This window comes from Carassius gibelio, chromosome A3 (assembly GCF_023724105.1).
Source record: "Carassius gibelio isolate Cgi1373 ecotype wild population from Czech Republic chromosome A3, carGib1.2-hapl.c, whole genome shotgun sequence".
Taxonomy (NCBI): domain Eukaryota; kingdom Metazoa; phylum Chordata; class Actinopteri; order Cypriniformes; family Cyprinidae; genus Carassius; species Carassius gibelio.
Window position 1 is genome coordinate 25586759 of NC_068373.1, and position 15898 is coordinate 25602656.

Below are 15898 nucleotides of genomic sequence, written 5' to 3' on the forward strand. Positions count from 1 at the left end.
GCAAAAAAAATCACTTCTCAGTCTGACGCTCGCACATTGATCTCACACTCCTGAATTGCAGTGAAATCAGTCACTCTTCACTCTAATGCTCATTCATTTGTCAAATATTCTCCCTCGAAGGCTTAATTTATGGCTTTTCTATTGAGTGAGACCTTGAGATGTTGAGTGACACAAATTAATGTCAAACATCACTCACCGTTGATGGCAAGAACATGGATGGTTTCATGCCGCTTAGAAATGTCGTAGGGTGAGCAGCACTGCCGATGATTGTCGTGTCGTTTGATTGGTTCGCTTAGTGGAAGGATTTTCATTTTACTTTTGAACAGTGTAATCAGTTTGAAGTCGACAGAAAGTTCGGTTGCAACCCATTTTACATCTGTAATCTAATGTTCAACAGAAAAAAAAGTAGCCAAAAACTCAGAAAATCCCTTAGTAATTGATTTGATGGATATTGCAAAGCACAATGTATAGCAGCATGTTGGGAAATCATGTTGCAAGCCAGATTTGAATTTGTATCCCCGCATGTGAACCACAGCTCAGTTTGTCAGACTACACTACACTACAGCCCTGACAGAAACTTTTGCCTAGTATCTTTTGTCTGGCTGCCTATAATAGATGTCACAGTGGATTTATTGATTTGGCAGTAGTGTTCAAGTATCACTCTCTGTAGCTTGTCCACTATTCACTCAAGAAACATAAATTAGACTTGGTACTCTAACACCACAGTCCAAAAGAATTATTTCTCAGATAAGTACTTGTTGCTGTGTCATGTTCGATGTAAAAATGGAAGAAATCCAGTTTAACGTACAGAGGCAACTGTAATAAAGCTAGATTTACTTCCTAAAACACTGACATTTTTAAACATCACTCTGTACAGATCAGACAAATCAACTGGTTCGTCCAACAGCGTGAATTTAGGATTGAACTACCTCTTCAAAGAAAGGCTGTCAAGGTTTGGTTTGTTGGCATGGCATACAGTACCAGTGCATTCTGGTATTTTGGCCTTTATTATATTTATTCTGGCCTAGTATTTCTCTATTGATGACCATTTGGAAGTAGCTGTGTATTCTGGGTGGAAAAATAGTAAAATGTTTGCAAGCTTCATATGAAATCACAAATATCTATTTTGCACTCTCAGAAAGAAGACACAAAACTGCAACTGAAAGTGCCCTTTCAAAAGTTAGTAATTTGTACTTTTAATGTATCAATACATGCCAATTAGGGGTAAATAAGTTACAAGCTTTTGTAACTTATGGGGGTACTATCCATAGTGACCCATAGTATGTTTTACCAGTATGTATGTCTTTATTCATTTATCCTCAAGATAAAATGTAACTAAACTCCAAAGCATCATTTAAGGGTACAATTTGTAAGATAATATGCAGTAAATATCCAAAAACCACTAGGCTAGTGTTATATATTTTGTCCAGCTGATTACTAACAATATCTCTAATGTTTTCAACTTCTTTTTAAATCATGAGAAAATTTCCATTCTAAACAGTGACACAGGGAAGTGCAGTCATCTGTCAATGACGTTAGTTACCCTTTGTTACAGCCTTTACTGACGTAGAAACCACATGAAAACAGTGTTGTGGACAAATGCGGAAGTAGCTTCGCGACAAACTTCAACTAGAAAGAGATGCCGATCTCACTTGTGTTTTACTCGACAGGTGAGTTGTTTTGATTCGTATCTTTACAGAAAACTTATTTATTATAACAAGAGTAGTATTATGGGGCATACACGCCAAACGTGGGGCATCGCGTCTCTAGACCCGCGCGAGGACACGTCTGATCACGTCTTTGCATTGACTTTGTATGTAATCTACTTGCGCAAATCGTTGAACTCGCGTTAAATCCATGATTTATCTTTCCGTCTGATTGATGGCTGTCAGCGGTTGGGTAGAAGACAACAAATTCCATCATTCCACGCTCCTTAGCGTCATCAAACCACGTGATTGTTATTGTTTTGGTAGTGCGCCCTCTAGTGGCAGGTCCTACAACCTGTACCTTTAACATCTTCTCCAAGATGACACTAAAGTGATGTTTCACCAGTTATTTCGAACCGATCTCATGAGAAAATGTACAGTTCGGAAGTAAAACATTTTTGATTTGATTTATAAAAATAAAAAAAATGTTATATATATATATATATATACATATATATATATATATATATATATAGCCACCAATTTGCCAAAAGTAGAATAATCATGCATTGTTGTGAGTGTGTTTGTTGTTTTCATTTGGCATTGGATGAAACGCAAGATGTAGAACGCAGAATGACTGGAATGCTTTGAAATTTAAACTCCCATTGTTTTAGTGACATTGCTTTTATGCCTGGCTAATGTAATGGGCTGCAGAACTGAACACCCCTGAGCAAAGATGGCAGATTTGAAAATAATATGGTCCTGCAGCACCCAAACAGCTGTCCATTGAGATGAATGGGAATGCTAATGGATAGCTTTCTTCAGTTATAATACACTTCCTTGTTCTGAACATTGTTAGATGCCAGAGTGTTTGAGAAACCTGGTTGGAAACAATTATTATTCCTGCAATTCCAGTTGGAGACTACACAGTCCATCTTTAAATAACCTAATTCAGCTTAGTTAGTGCTGTTCACTGTCACGTTGCAGTACAGAACTTTATTCAGAGTGTATTCAATAGTTGTGTTATGTCTCGTCTGGAGCATGTCTCAGATTCTGCCTCCAGACTCTCAAGGCACAGATGCAGACACACACCCCTTGTAAACAAACAGGCAAAATATCTGCTTCCTGTGCTGCTTGTAAATGTGCAGATATGCTGTGAAACAACATTACTGGTCTTTAATGGGGTGGCATACAGACCACTCAAGGGTCCGTGATGGAGTCTTGACATAGCAGTTTCATTTAGTGCTTATGTGTTTATTTATCTGTGTGTGTGTGATTGCAGCAGTGGGCCCTCTGACTGCTCCAATCTGTCCTCATCTTACACACACTTAAGTCCTCACTTCATGGTTGCTCTTGTGGAAAGACCTGCGGTCCTGCAGTGTGTGAACACATTTTTTTCTCTCTTTTTCCTCCTCTTCTCGAGTTCTCATTCAGCTCTAGAGGACCAGCTGTTTTGCCGTATTTTTCTCCAAGCTCTTTCCTGCCTGAATGTTTAATGAGAGAGGAATTTGTTTGGGCTGCATGGATGCAGCATTCATGGGCTTTTGAAGCAGCGAGGATTGAATTCATACATGTATTGGCTGATTTTAATACATAAATAAAGCAGCAGATATTCTGCTTAATCAGAGCATGAATGCAGTTGGAAGGGGAATCTTACTGTTTTCTCAATCTGTGATGCTTAAAAAGAAACTGTGATGTTGATTTTTCGTGTGCTGCGTTTCTATGATTCACACCACTCTTGGGTCTCTCTTTAGCATATATACAGTAAATACATGTTTTTTGTTTCTCTTATCTTGTCTAGTGTTGTCAGTCCTCTTTTTGTTTTGTTTCCTTTTCCAATGTATATGTCATCTCATGCCATCTTGTTTTCTTGTTAGGGTTTCACTCTTCTCATTTTTAATTATTTGGTATCGTTTCTTCTCATTGTGTCTCATCTTTCTTCTCCTCTCCTAGTTCTTATCTGTCTCCTCTCCTCTCCTCTCCACGTGGCTGTTGGTGGAAGAGCGCCATGTTCTTCAAAGCATGAGCTGAGAGCAGTAGATCACAGACAGGTCTGTGTGAGTGAAAGGTTAATGGATGGCCTTTGAATATATATATTGGGAGTGTGGGAGGAGAGGGAGCGGGTGAGAGTGGCGGTGGTGTGTTCTTTCAAATGGGCCTTTGAAGATGCTTCTCTCTCCTGTCTGTGTGTGTCGACTGATGAGAGACACAGGCAGCGTCTGAAGCCCTGCATTATCTGCTGTCTGGTCTGGTCTGCACATTTTCCTTTATTCGTAATGTGTGTTTGTGTGCATGTGTGCTATGCGATGGGCATAATGGAGATGTCTGGTTTTCACACCAGTGTGTGAGTGTCATCACTTTGTTCTGGTATGTACTGATGTTGCATTTACACATGTGCTTGTGTCACTGAGAGTATGTGTGTGTTTTTTCTTTTCTACCACCATTTAAAAATTATCAACAGTATACAAGGGCAGACAGACAGAGAGACTGATGTGGGGGTAGGATATAAAAAAAGCAAAGACATAAATGCGTCCAAATAAGGGGACATAAAAACAGGAATATCTGTCACCTCAAGCATGGCTTTTTGAGACAGGAGTAAACAAGAGACTCTTTTGTGAGCCCAGGTACCACACCAGTGTTGTTTGTGAAAGTCCGATTATCTAGTGCTCTAAATTATACTTCAATACATACTTCATTGGGTGCAGGTGTTAGAACTGTTTTTATCCCTTAGGAAGTGAATACACCTTTTGAGGGAGATATTTACTCTCATAAGATGACTCAAGTCATATCCGTGGCCTATAAAACCTATAAAAGATATTGTATAACGTGGGTTGATCACATGGCTAGCAGATGCTACCAAATTTATCTTTGTAACTCCCTCATTTTTGGAAACTTTAAATAAATGAGTAATAAGTGCCTCAAAATTGCCACACAATGAAAATACAAAAAATACAGAGATTTGTGAAAGTAAAATAACCTTGATTTAGGAATAATGGTGTCTGGGCCCTAACCACAATAAAATCACTGCTTACTGATGCTGACTGTGCATTTATTTGGTATATCGAATGTTGATGCAAATCTTTGCCAAAGGCTTCAGTTTGCCTTTACTTGAAGATTGTGATTATTCCCCAAAGAAATGAGAGCAAGAATTTAGACAGTTTTAAAAGCCACTGCTCAAACTTAATTGACATTCACACAATATACAGAGAACATTTTAGAATTGTCTTGCAGATTTCCCTCTAAAAACGATGACATCTAGATGAAAACAGAAACCTTAAATAGACTTTAAACTATTGTGCTTCTGCTATCAGGTTTAAAGAGTGGAGAAACCACTCAATTTAAGGACAAGGTTCTGACAAATCCATCGAAACTGTCTTACTTTGTTTCTCCTTGACTTACGCACTCCACTCTCCCCTCTTGGCCTACTTGCTTCCTCCCTCTCCTCTTTTTGATTAGGGAAAGCAGTATTGAGTTTCCATGTATATCTGTAATAATGCGGCTGCCATTAGCTTGTGATAGGCCGGACTAACCAAAGTCTCTGGTGGCATTATGCCGCTGGTTTCATCCTTTGCCCTATGAAGTAGTTTTATTACCCCTACGCAAATGAAATCACAGGTCTCTGAGACTGTAGCATGCCCTGAATTTCTCTTTCTCTCCCTGGCTATAATTAACAATACAGGGTTAGAGAGAGTGGATAAAACACTGACACACTGGTCTCAGGAAGTCTCAAGGTGAGACGAGGTTTGTGGTAAATGTGTTTCAACACAAGGTAAGTGAGATGGGTCAGTCACGTTCCAAAAGTCACATCCTGTCCTCAACAGGAAGTGCATGGCATTCTGTGTCGCCGGTCAGTGCTCATGAGTCTCTCACTCTGACCGAGTCCTAATCTTAATCCAAGTGGTTCCAGTCATCATTCTCTCTTGGCCCGGCCATGAGGCTGGTGGAGGGTGTGGAGACACTGAGTGTGGGGTGTGATGTGTTGCACCGGGAGAGGCGTGTGGTGTGATGTGGACACATGGGTGTGTGTGTGTGAGTGAGACGTGGGATGCGGTGCTGGGCTGTAATTGGGTTCGGTGCAGGTGGTTGAGATAGCCAGAGAGCTGGGGACAGGCTGTAGAGAGAGAGACAGGCGACTCTTGGGGAAGAGATATACAAAGTGACCTTCAGCCTTTTCCACTAACGGTAAAGGTGTTTTTGTTTTTAAGTCTGTTTTCTTAGCTTCTGTCTCTCAGTTTCACTATTTCACTATGTGCTTGAGCATTTGACAATTTATAGACAGGAAACTCGTTTTTTAAGTTTTCTGAAGAAATAGTGAGTAGTGCTTTTCTCTGCAAAACTCACTTCCAAGATGCGGGGATGGTTGCCGAGTAGTTTCTCATGTAGTTGCTTTCTTGCTTTTCCTCTTTAAAAAATATTTTAAATCTTTGATGCATATGAACATTTGATGTATAGAACGGTGTCACGCGATCAACTTCAAAATTCTAATCTGCTTTCATACTTTGACTGGCGCAGAGACAGAGACACTCAATCAAAGCTTATCACATATCAAAATTGTAGTGTTTTACACTGCATATAGTTCATTTTATGTTTCTGACATTTAAATACAAATAAGTACTAGCAAAAACTTCATTAAATACATTATTATTCAGCTGCTGTGTTATTGAAAACTGCTGTTTTCTTAGTCATTTTTTGTTGTGTTCTTATTTTGTTATTTAGAGGAAAACATGCAGGACATATTTACATATTCATCTAAATGCTGATCTCAGCATTGTCGAGATGTGCACCAACCGTAAAGCACTGCTTGCTTATATCAAACTTCTTTTTACCCCTAACTGAAGAACAAAAAAAATCTAACTTTGCTCTGAGTATTTCAAGGCCTTAAGAAATGACAGTACAGTACAGTCTCTACTGATTTTGCTTAATTTGCACTTCTCATAAGCATGTCTTCTTCTTTTGGTTTGCATGTGTGAGGGCTGTATTATAGTTTTGCTGGTCAAACCGGGTTATTGCAGGCCATTACATTAGGTCATATGAGATCAAACAACTATTCAACAACAAAGATATTTGTAGACATTTTTTTATTTATATTTTTTATAATGTCTGCTAATCATTTCAGGCCTACTTCAAACATAATTTGACAACATGTTTTATTCATGACAAAAACAAAAAATGTGTATGGACATATGGACACTTACCATAGTATTTCACATCATCACCAAATGGTAAAAGGAATGGGTTCAGTATATGAACAACAATCTGAATGAAATTAATTAACTCTACTGTAGGTTAAAGTCACATTTTTATTTTCAATAATTGCTGGGATCAGATCATATATGCACAATGCTGAATAGGAATTTCAGAATCTCACACAAGTTCTTAATATCAAAAGGAGATCAACCAACATGCTCTTCATGCCAGTATGTTATTATTAAATTGTGGTGGTTTAAGTTCACTTAAAAATTATATAACACTTCTGAAACACTTTTGAAAAGCAGCCAAACAGTCCCTGAACAGCTTAGTAATTATATTTTATTTATTTTTTCTTTTATTAAGTTCATTTAGAAAAACATTTGGAGCATTTTTTTGTTTAAGTATAAGTTTTATTTTATTTTTTTAAGTAATGACCAAGCAGCCAGCGGCAGACAGTGAGCCTATGATTAATCAATTTAGCCGCCTCAAATCATCTCGACTTGCCTAAAATAAAATCTATAGATATAAAACAGTTCAAGCGTATAACAATGTTTAAACATTAGACCCAGCTAAATGTGCCCTATATCCAGTAGTTTGTGTGGAGATGCTTAGACCGGTCAATAGTTTAACAACAGTTTAGAATAGGATTTTTTTTCAGTGGATACGCCATCATTTTTGCTCATAAAGGTAAGAGTAATACATCATTCGTAACTGCAAAGGGTCTACTTTTATTTGTGTGCACTCACAATATCAACAAAACATTGTGCTTTTATAAAATAAAAAAACAAACAAACATGGTACGCATGATACAAAACTTAACCAAAACTCAGTGAATACATGCCTCACAGACATGATATATATCGGGTCAGGATTGGCAACTTCATTTCTAGCGACACTGACTCAGAAAACAGTAGTTTATTAGTAAATAATTCAAATATCTCCTTACTATTTCTCCATGTCACATTTATGGTAATTACTTTTGCTGGTGCTTTGCAGCAAGCTTAAGCCTATTGCGTGTATTTGAACGTAGAACTGTTCAGCTAGTTTTTATAGTTTTATAATTTATAGTTTTTAGTCATATCAGCCTAGAGAATTGCAACTTCAATTTTCTGTCGTTCTTAGTACACGATGTAGTCAATTTTTAAATAGGAAAAATATCAAAACTCTTTGGTCATTTTGAGCAAGATGCTAACGTTCTAATCAGATTCAATGATCTATGCTAAGCTAAGCTAAAAGTGCTACTGCCAGACCCGGAGAACGTCTGAATGGATTCGAAACGCTAAAACTCAACTGTATGTGGTTTTATTAACAAAGTTCGGGAGAAGCAAGATCAGATAATCATCCAATTTGGCACAGGTGCATCTCGTTTAGCTAATCATCTTAAATAGCACGCAAGCGTATATATATCCAGTCTTCCTACCTACTGTCCCACGACAGTTTTTCGGCAACCCTCCTCCACCCCAACTCCTCACTTCTAATCTATTTATCCCAAATTAGGGATAGGGGGAGTTATTTAGGTTCGGGCTATGCTCCGGGCCCGGACCCCTCCCCCAGGACAGCACGCCAAAATATGCCTACTATTTGCCTTCAGATTAGATGTAAGGGTGAACTCGTGAATTAACTCTAGGGGAGTAGGACAATGAGCCTATTTTCAAAAAAAGTGGAGTGTTCCTTTAATAAATTTGCGTCAAAGAAAAAGACATGCTGTATGATTATGCGGTGAGGTCTGGAGTCAAACTCAATTTAGAATGATAAACTAAATTAAATGTATTTGTTCTGGACTGTAGAACAGAGGCTTATGTTCAATTATATTCATTCAATTACAATTACAATTATATTCATTTGTACATGTTATTGATTGCATATTTTTGAGTTATTAATCAGCATATCATGCAAGTAATTTGATTAAAACTTGTAATGGACAGCCCTAATATTAAATACCAAAATGACTGCTATATACAGTATGCTGCAATCTTGGAGTCTAGTTTTTTTTACTGAATGCTCAACTGGAAGGAATATTGTATAAAAACATTTTCTTCTGCCAAACAACAGACTTGCAAGAATTAGACTAATTAGAATTGTTTGGTCATGTGAAATACATTTTCAAGAGTCAAAACCCGCTGACACGTGGGCCCCTCTTTGAACCGTACACATCAGTGTAGTGCTGGCGTGGGAGTCATGCCGGCTCTAGTGGTGCTGGTTTCCAAAGCTTGAGCTGTGTGCTAATGAGCAACAAAGCGAATAAGTGGTGCATGGAGATGGGTTGAAAGAGGAAGAAGAAGCTGATGGCATCCACACTCACTGGTCCGCATCTTCATCCCTCAAAACCTGCCTCACAGACCTGCCTCTCACTATTAGAATTGCTAATTGCTTAATCAATCATTGCTTCATTAATTGATAGGCAGCTCTGATAATCAGGCATTTTAAGCTCAATTCAACTGATTAGTGGTTAAATGGATTGTAGTTGATCCGTGATCCGTACGGACCAAGCCCCACGGTTCGTCACGCATGTGATCCGCGGATTAATTGCAAAATGTAACCATAATAGAGTATAAGTTTATCATTAGTTTGTCTTTACACAAGCAAGCAAATTTAAAACAATCCAAGAAAGAAAAGGCAAAAGGGAACTCGATTCGTTACTTGCGCGCTGTTCTCTATGCGCACAGCCACAAATACATGAAACACGCACAAACATTTCAGACGAACACCGAACTGAATCCTCTGCTGCATCCTCTGAGCAGACATACATAAAAAATCATTCAGGTTAATGGAGTCAGTTATGACACAAGTGAATGAAAACAGCTGAGAAAGAAATCGGATGTGATGTGTATAATTATATCGGATATTATACCGTGCATCAGGTCTTAAAGGGACAGTGGCCTATAAATACTGCTGCTGTCATTAATGATCATCAAACAACAAAACAGCTGTGATAAAAAATAAAATAAATAAATAAATCGGTATTTAATTCATACAGTGAACAATATGCTCATTTATTTTTCCTAATTAATAAATTTCTTTATTTGAATAATACTAACCTTATTTTATTTGTAAGATAATCTATTGTATTTTTCTATGCTTGTAATTTGTGTATTTGTTCTTATTTTTACTGGCTGTTCTGTTGTCTCTTTAATCATGTTCTAACTTAGTTAATCTAGTAGTATTTGCTGTGGTGTCAAAGGAGTACTTCGCTTTAAATGGAAAGCAAGTCCAATTTAAATATTTTTCTTGCTGATCCGAAAAATGATTCGATCCAGTTGTCAAATACCGTAATGTGATCCAAACCGTGAGATTTGTGATCCGTTGAACCACTGACACTTTTTTTTTCTTACAGCTTTACCAGTCTGTCGCCAGATGAATTATTTAGTAGTAATTGTTCCTTTTCTTGGTGCACAGCATAGAGAAGTCAAGTGACATGTGACAAATGTATGATATGTGTAGGTGAGCGCTATCACATATAATTCGAGGAATCTTTTCTCTTATTCATTTTTTTTTTTAAAAAGGGGGAAATTGAAATTATTTAATAGAGAGAATATGAATATGCCGATTTTTCTACTTTTTATAGTATATAGTAGAAAAGTATAATCTAGCAGTATGTCTGAATTCATAGTATTGATAAAACAGTAGATGAAAAGTAGGCCTACCCGAATGACTTATACTTCTGCAGAGATTCTGAAGTGTGTATCCAGAAGACACTTTTTACTATCCCATGAGGCAATGGGAGAGGATTTGTGAATGATGCAGCTGATACTGTAGGTCACATGACAGATGTAGTACATCTGAATTTCATTCATACGACATGCATTCATACTATGACATACTTTTGTCACAATCAAGTAGCTACTTAATCAGTATGCGATTTTTGGCCGCAGCTTCTCTCACATCATGACAAAACACCTTCATAATAAAATTAAGACCAATAAAAATGTAAAACTATTTAATTACATAATGTGCCAATTAATTCATATAATTAATTACAAATTAATTGTACATCGATTTTGACTGAGAAAATTACCTCCAAAATCATGATTTTAATGTACAGGTGCTTTAGTAGTTTTTATATAATTAATTGCACCAAATTATCATGTTAAATCAACAGCCCTTATCCAAATAAATAAATGAATAATTGAATTCACTATTTTTATTTATTTATTGTTTTTCATTATTTTGAATAATTCTTAATTTTTGTAATCAATAAATAAATGAATACATGTAGTAGTAGTAGTCGTCGTCTAGTTTTATACCTCTAATTTTAAAGATTTTTTAAAATAATGTCTAAAATGTGTATGCTCACTACACCGTGTAAAGCAAATATGTTAATACTTTTTAACTGATGGTAACATTACAGGATTTTTTATTTTTATTTTCATTTTTTCAAATCAACATGAACACACACTATATTTCTTTAAAACTTGGTACATTTATTTTAAAAAAGGTTGTTTCTGTTTCTTTATCTTAGACACTATTATGTGTTTTGCAACCATGCTACAAATGCAATCTGATAGTGATTATCTTTTTCCCCTAATTTTCTATAGGCTCTTGAGTAATTGTGAACCGTGTTGGAACCCTGTGGACTTTTACTGAGCCAATCAATGCTGTATTTTACCATCTACAACAGTAGATACGAGTGTCTCCATATCTTTTCCCCTGCTGAGTTCAGTGTACCCTTCTTTTTCAACTGTCTCACCCCATTTGTGTCTTGCCTGTCCTGTCTACCACGGTCTGTGTCCTTGTCTTTCTGTGTTTTTCAGTGTGTGCATGTTCAAGGCTGAGGGCACAACCTCTCTACTTCACTCTATAAACCTCCCCTAGGCTTTAATTACTGCATATGGATAATGAGTCAAATCCAATCACTCTTTTCCACTGTTCTGAATTAGTATACAGCTCTTATTATGGCAGCACCAGCCGCAGTTTCTCCACACTAACTGCCCCTTCATTCCTCACCCTTCATTCTTTCACTTCACTTAAGGCAGAGGATGAGGGGAGGAATCAAGAAGAAAAGTGCAATGGAAAAATAATTTGGATAATTGGATAATTTGAATAATTTCTACCTATTGATAGAAAGAAGAAGGTCACACACAGAATTTTGGTAGTGCATACTGTAGATGGATTTTAAATGAAGAGTGGAAAGTTGAAATGATAATTCTATATTGTGTGGTGTGTTCCAGTAATTAAGTCAGAACTATGGCGTACAGGCTAAGTTGAGGAGGCTTTTTTTGAAACTGTAGCCCTTTATAAAAGCTACTCATCATTTAAAGTAGTCAGATTACACAAAGCTGTAATAATATTTTGTCCTGCTAACTTTTATGTGTTAACTAACATATTAAAACACATGTAAAGGGCTTGAGAAATTTTAATTGCATTGTGTTTTTTTTGATATTGCAATTAAAGTAATTTAAATATATCAAATAAAAAAAATCATCTTTACAAATCTGTAATTGCATATATTTTTAAATACACTACCTTGATCCACTACCAACCAGCAACAATTCTGGGTCCCACAGATTGGTTATGTGCCCATGTGGAACAAAAATTACTTCTGCCACTTTAAGAAGTTACTCCTAATCTCAGCTCGTCCATACAACCTGTTTTTTTCCATCCCAACCTATCCCACCACCACGGGCAAAACCAAAGAGCTGGAAAAGGATGTCAGAGACAAGATTGTAGATCTGCACAAGGCTTGATGGGCTACAAGACCATCAGCAAGAAGCTTGGTGAGAAGGAGACAACTGCTGGTGCTATTATTCGGAAATTGAAGAAATATAAAACTGTTTAGGAGAGTGCGTTTTATTTACCTTAGTTGGCTCAGTTATTAAGCTACCCACACAATATAATATGACTTTAGAAATGTGTGATATAGCATTGTGCCACCCTACACTGTTGCTCTGGAAATAGCTCACACTAGTGAAAAATGAGATTAAGTTTGTATAGCAGCTTGTACTTACTCTTCATCATTGATAAGGCACAGTGCTCATGGAGGCAATGCCAGTTTGATTTTGGCTTACCTCATTTACCGCTTCCATTTTTTCAATCTGCGCATTCTGAGATAAATGAAAATGGCACAATCAAAATTAAAATATCTGTAAATATGAACCTGTCAGTACTGTTTAAAACAGGTGTGTATAACATATTACTGAATAAACAAATTGAATGATCATCCAATTCATACAGATAACGTCATCGTTTGTGCAGGAAGTTGCAGAGATTTAGAGCCAGAGGACCAGTGATCCATCTGATAAAATCTTTTATCAGACTATGAGTACCTGCTCCATTTTGTCCCACAAGCACATACCGAGTACCGAGTAGATAATTAGTTCTACAACTCTCTCATACTTGTGCAACCTAGTCCCAGATTATATGTGCTTGTTCAGTGGCACTAGCAACAGCAGGATGAAAATTCCTCCATCCACAAACTGTGTCCCGCTTGATTTGCTTCTCATTTGTTTCGAATGCCATCCTGTTATGACCAAATCTGTTTGGAGAAAATAGAGTTAGCAATTCACAAATCATGTTTTAAGCAAACTGCATGGCGAACTTGAAAGAGGATCAGTGTTTGATTAGTGTTGGGACAAACAGTGAGTAACTTCAATTTCACTTCAGCTGTGTGGGAAACACTTTGCATTTGGCTACTAGACCCTGGATACAGCATGGTGTGTCATTTACAATAGGTAAACACTGGTTCACTGGATAGTAGTCAACTGTTTTTCCTGGACAACTAGTCAACTACTAAAATAAAGTAGCCATGCAAGTCTTAATACACATTAGTTCAATCCCTCTGATAATGAATAATGCTTTGATTCAAAAATACACTTGCCTTGGGATGGGATCTCAGAATTACCCAATGAGAGTTTAAAACTCTGGTAACCTCTACTTCTAGTGCATGTGCACTGTCTGCCATCTCTGGAATGTGTAATTGGAATGAATTTGAGTCAGTCACTTTCTAAGAACTGACCCTGAACAAAGATTTCAGATAATTCCCTTCCAGATATTTACTTACCCAAGGTCATTTTCCTAATCATCTGTGGACCTTCTTATATCAAAAAGACAAAATGAAAATACAGCTATCCTATCTATTAAATGGGTTCCATTTTTTAGCTTGAGACGTTCCAGCATTTTAATTCGGATTACGAAGATTATTCCCCTCAGTCCAGTTTCTTCCTCCGATTGGAGATAATGTCTGCGGGAGCAAAATACACTCATAAATGAGGGAATGAGCCTATTTATCCAGCAGCCGTAGTCAAGTTTGGGAGATAACTGGGTGGTTACAATTGGAGATATGGGCAGATAAGGGAAGAGAAAGGCAGAAATTATTGGGCTAATGTATTTGTATTAGTTCGTGGGATGGCAACGTACAGTATGGGATGGGACGAACCAGCTTGCTGAAGCTACATGAACATGTGGGTGGGTGATTGGTTGGCTGTGTGATTGGCCTCCTGTGGCGAGGCAGTGGTGAGCTCAGAGTAATGGTTTAATCAGTGACCAGCAGTATGGAGCTATGTGTTTGTTCCACGGGAATGCTGTGGAAACAAGAATCCATGCTGGCACACTCTAATCCCACTTTGCCTCTTTATATGTGTTTGTGTGTCATATGGGCACAAGGGAGTGTGTCTATTTGAATGCACAGTGTAACAGCCTTGCATGAAACACGTTTACCTCAGCAAATCTCCCAATCAGATGAGCAGGTCTAAGTCCTCAAATCTACACGTTTATGGCAAGATTACACCACCAATTCCCTCGCTGATGTCCACCATGCTTGCTTGCTTGCTTTAGTGAGCCTGTGTGACAGCTACACAACTGTGTGATATATGATGCAGTTACATATGTCCACATTCCATGGCGGCAACTAAGTGCTCAGGGTTTATAAGAGAACAAGTAAAGGATTACAGAACCATTGAGTAGGAAACCAGATCAGAGAGTCACAAGCATGTGCACTGGGGTTGAATGGCTGACATTGGCAGACAAAAGGAGCATGCTTTTAAATCCTGTTCTTAGCAACGTCTGACTTTCACATTGACCTCAGTGTGAAAAGGGCTGACTCAAAATCTGAGAACTTTACATCATGTCTCGAGCAAAGAAAAAAAAGTTTGTTTCCGAAGCTGAATGGATGCACTTGTTCCATTTGTCCATATAACAGAGTCTGTCTATTACTTTTATGTAGAGGCATGCATCGACTAAAGCAGGTTTTTCGAATTGTCGGCTTTGTTGTGAAAAAGTTCCCTATATTTGATTGCAGGAATGAATTTCAGGAGTACATAGCACTTCATTGATCAGTTTTTCCTTTGCATGGAACTCTGTGGGTCAGATCCACCCACTCATATCTCAGCACAATGGACAGCTCCACAGGTTCCCCTCTCTCTATTTGTCAGCACCATGGAGAGCTCCACTGACTGGGTTTAGACTTCTGTGAGTGGAGGCGGTTGGCAGCCATTTTACATGGCTGGATCTTCAAACTCTTTGAAAGCTCTTGTTCAGATAAAGTATGCCACTCTCGGACCCTCTCAGCCAGGCACAATGATTAACCCTATGGCACCCTAGAGCCCTCTTAACATGTCTCTCTCGCTCTCTCTTAAATTGAGTGTAAATGGCAGACGCCACGTGTGGGCAGATAGGGCCGGTAGTGGGTCTAGGGTCAGTTCTCTCCTCTAGGTGCTGGTTCTGTTCAGATGTTTGGTTATTGGCTCCCAAAGCGATTTGGACACATGGGAGATGATTTTCTATTCTCAAGCCTTGTATTTGGGTGGTAGATGGCATCCGGCCGAAAGCTGTGTGAAGGAGTGGGAGGATGTTAACAGAGTGTGTACGTAACTCTCACAGTTTGTTTGAGCGAGAGGGTAAATAGTTTGCTGCTCAGGACTACGAAGGCTGAACATATGATCACTGACTGTGAAAAACCCTTGCCGATTTATCTAATTATTTCTTTCTTTTCCCTTTAAAGGATTTCTGTGGGTCATAACATTTTGCTGTAACAAACAGCTCCCTATGCTGTTAGTTATTTTTAATTAGAAGGGTTCTTCATGACCTGCTAATTACATCAATAATCCACGCAATTGGTTGGCTCATTT

General features: G+C 37.9%; 1 protein-coding gene across 1 annotated transcript in view; it reads left to right on the forward strand.

The window, feature by feature from the left end:
• The window catches only part of adgrl1a (adhesion G protein-coupled receptor L1a), a 146450-nt gene that overhangs the window by 66369 nt on the left and 64183 nt on the right, over positions 1-15898 (forward strand). The gene's annotated exons all lie outside the window — the stretch shown is intronic.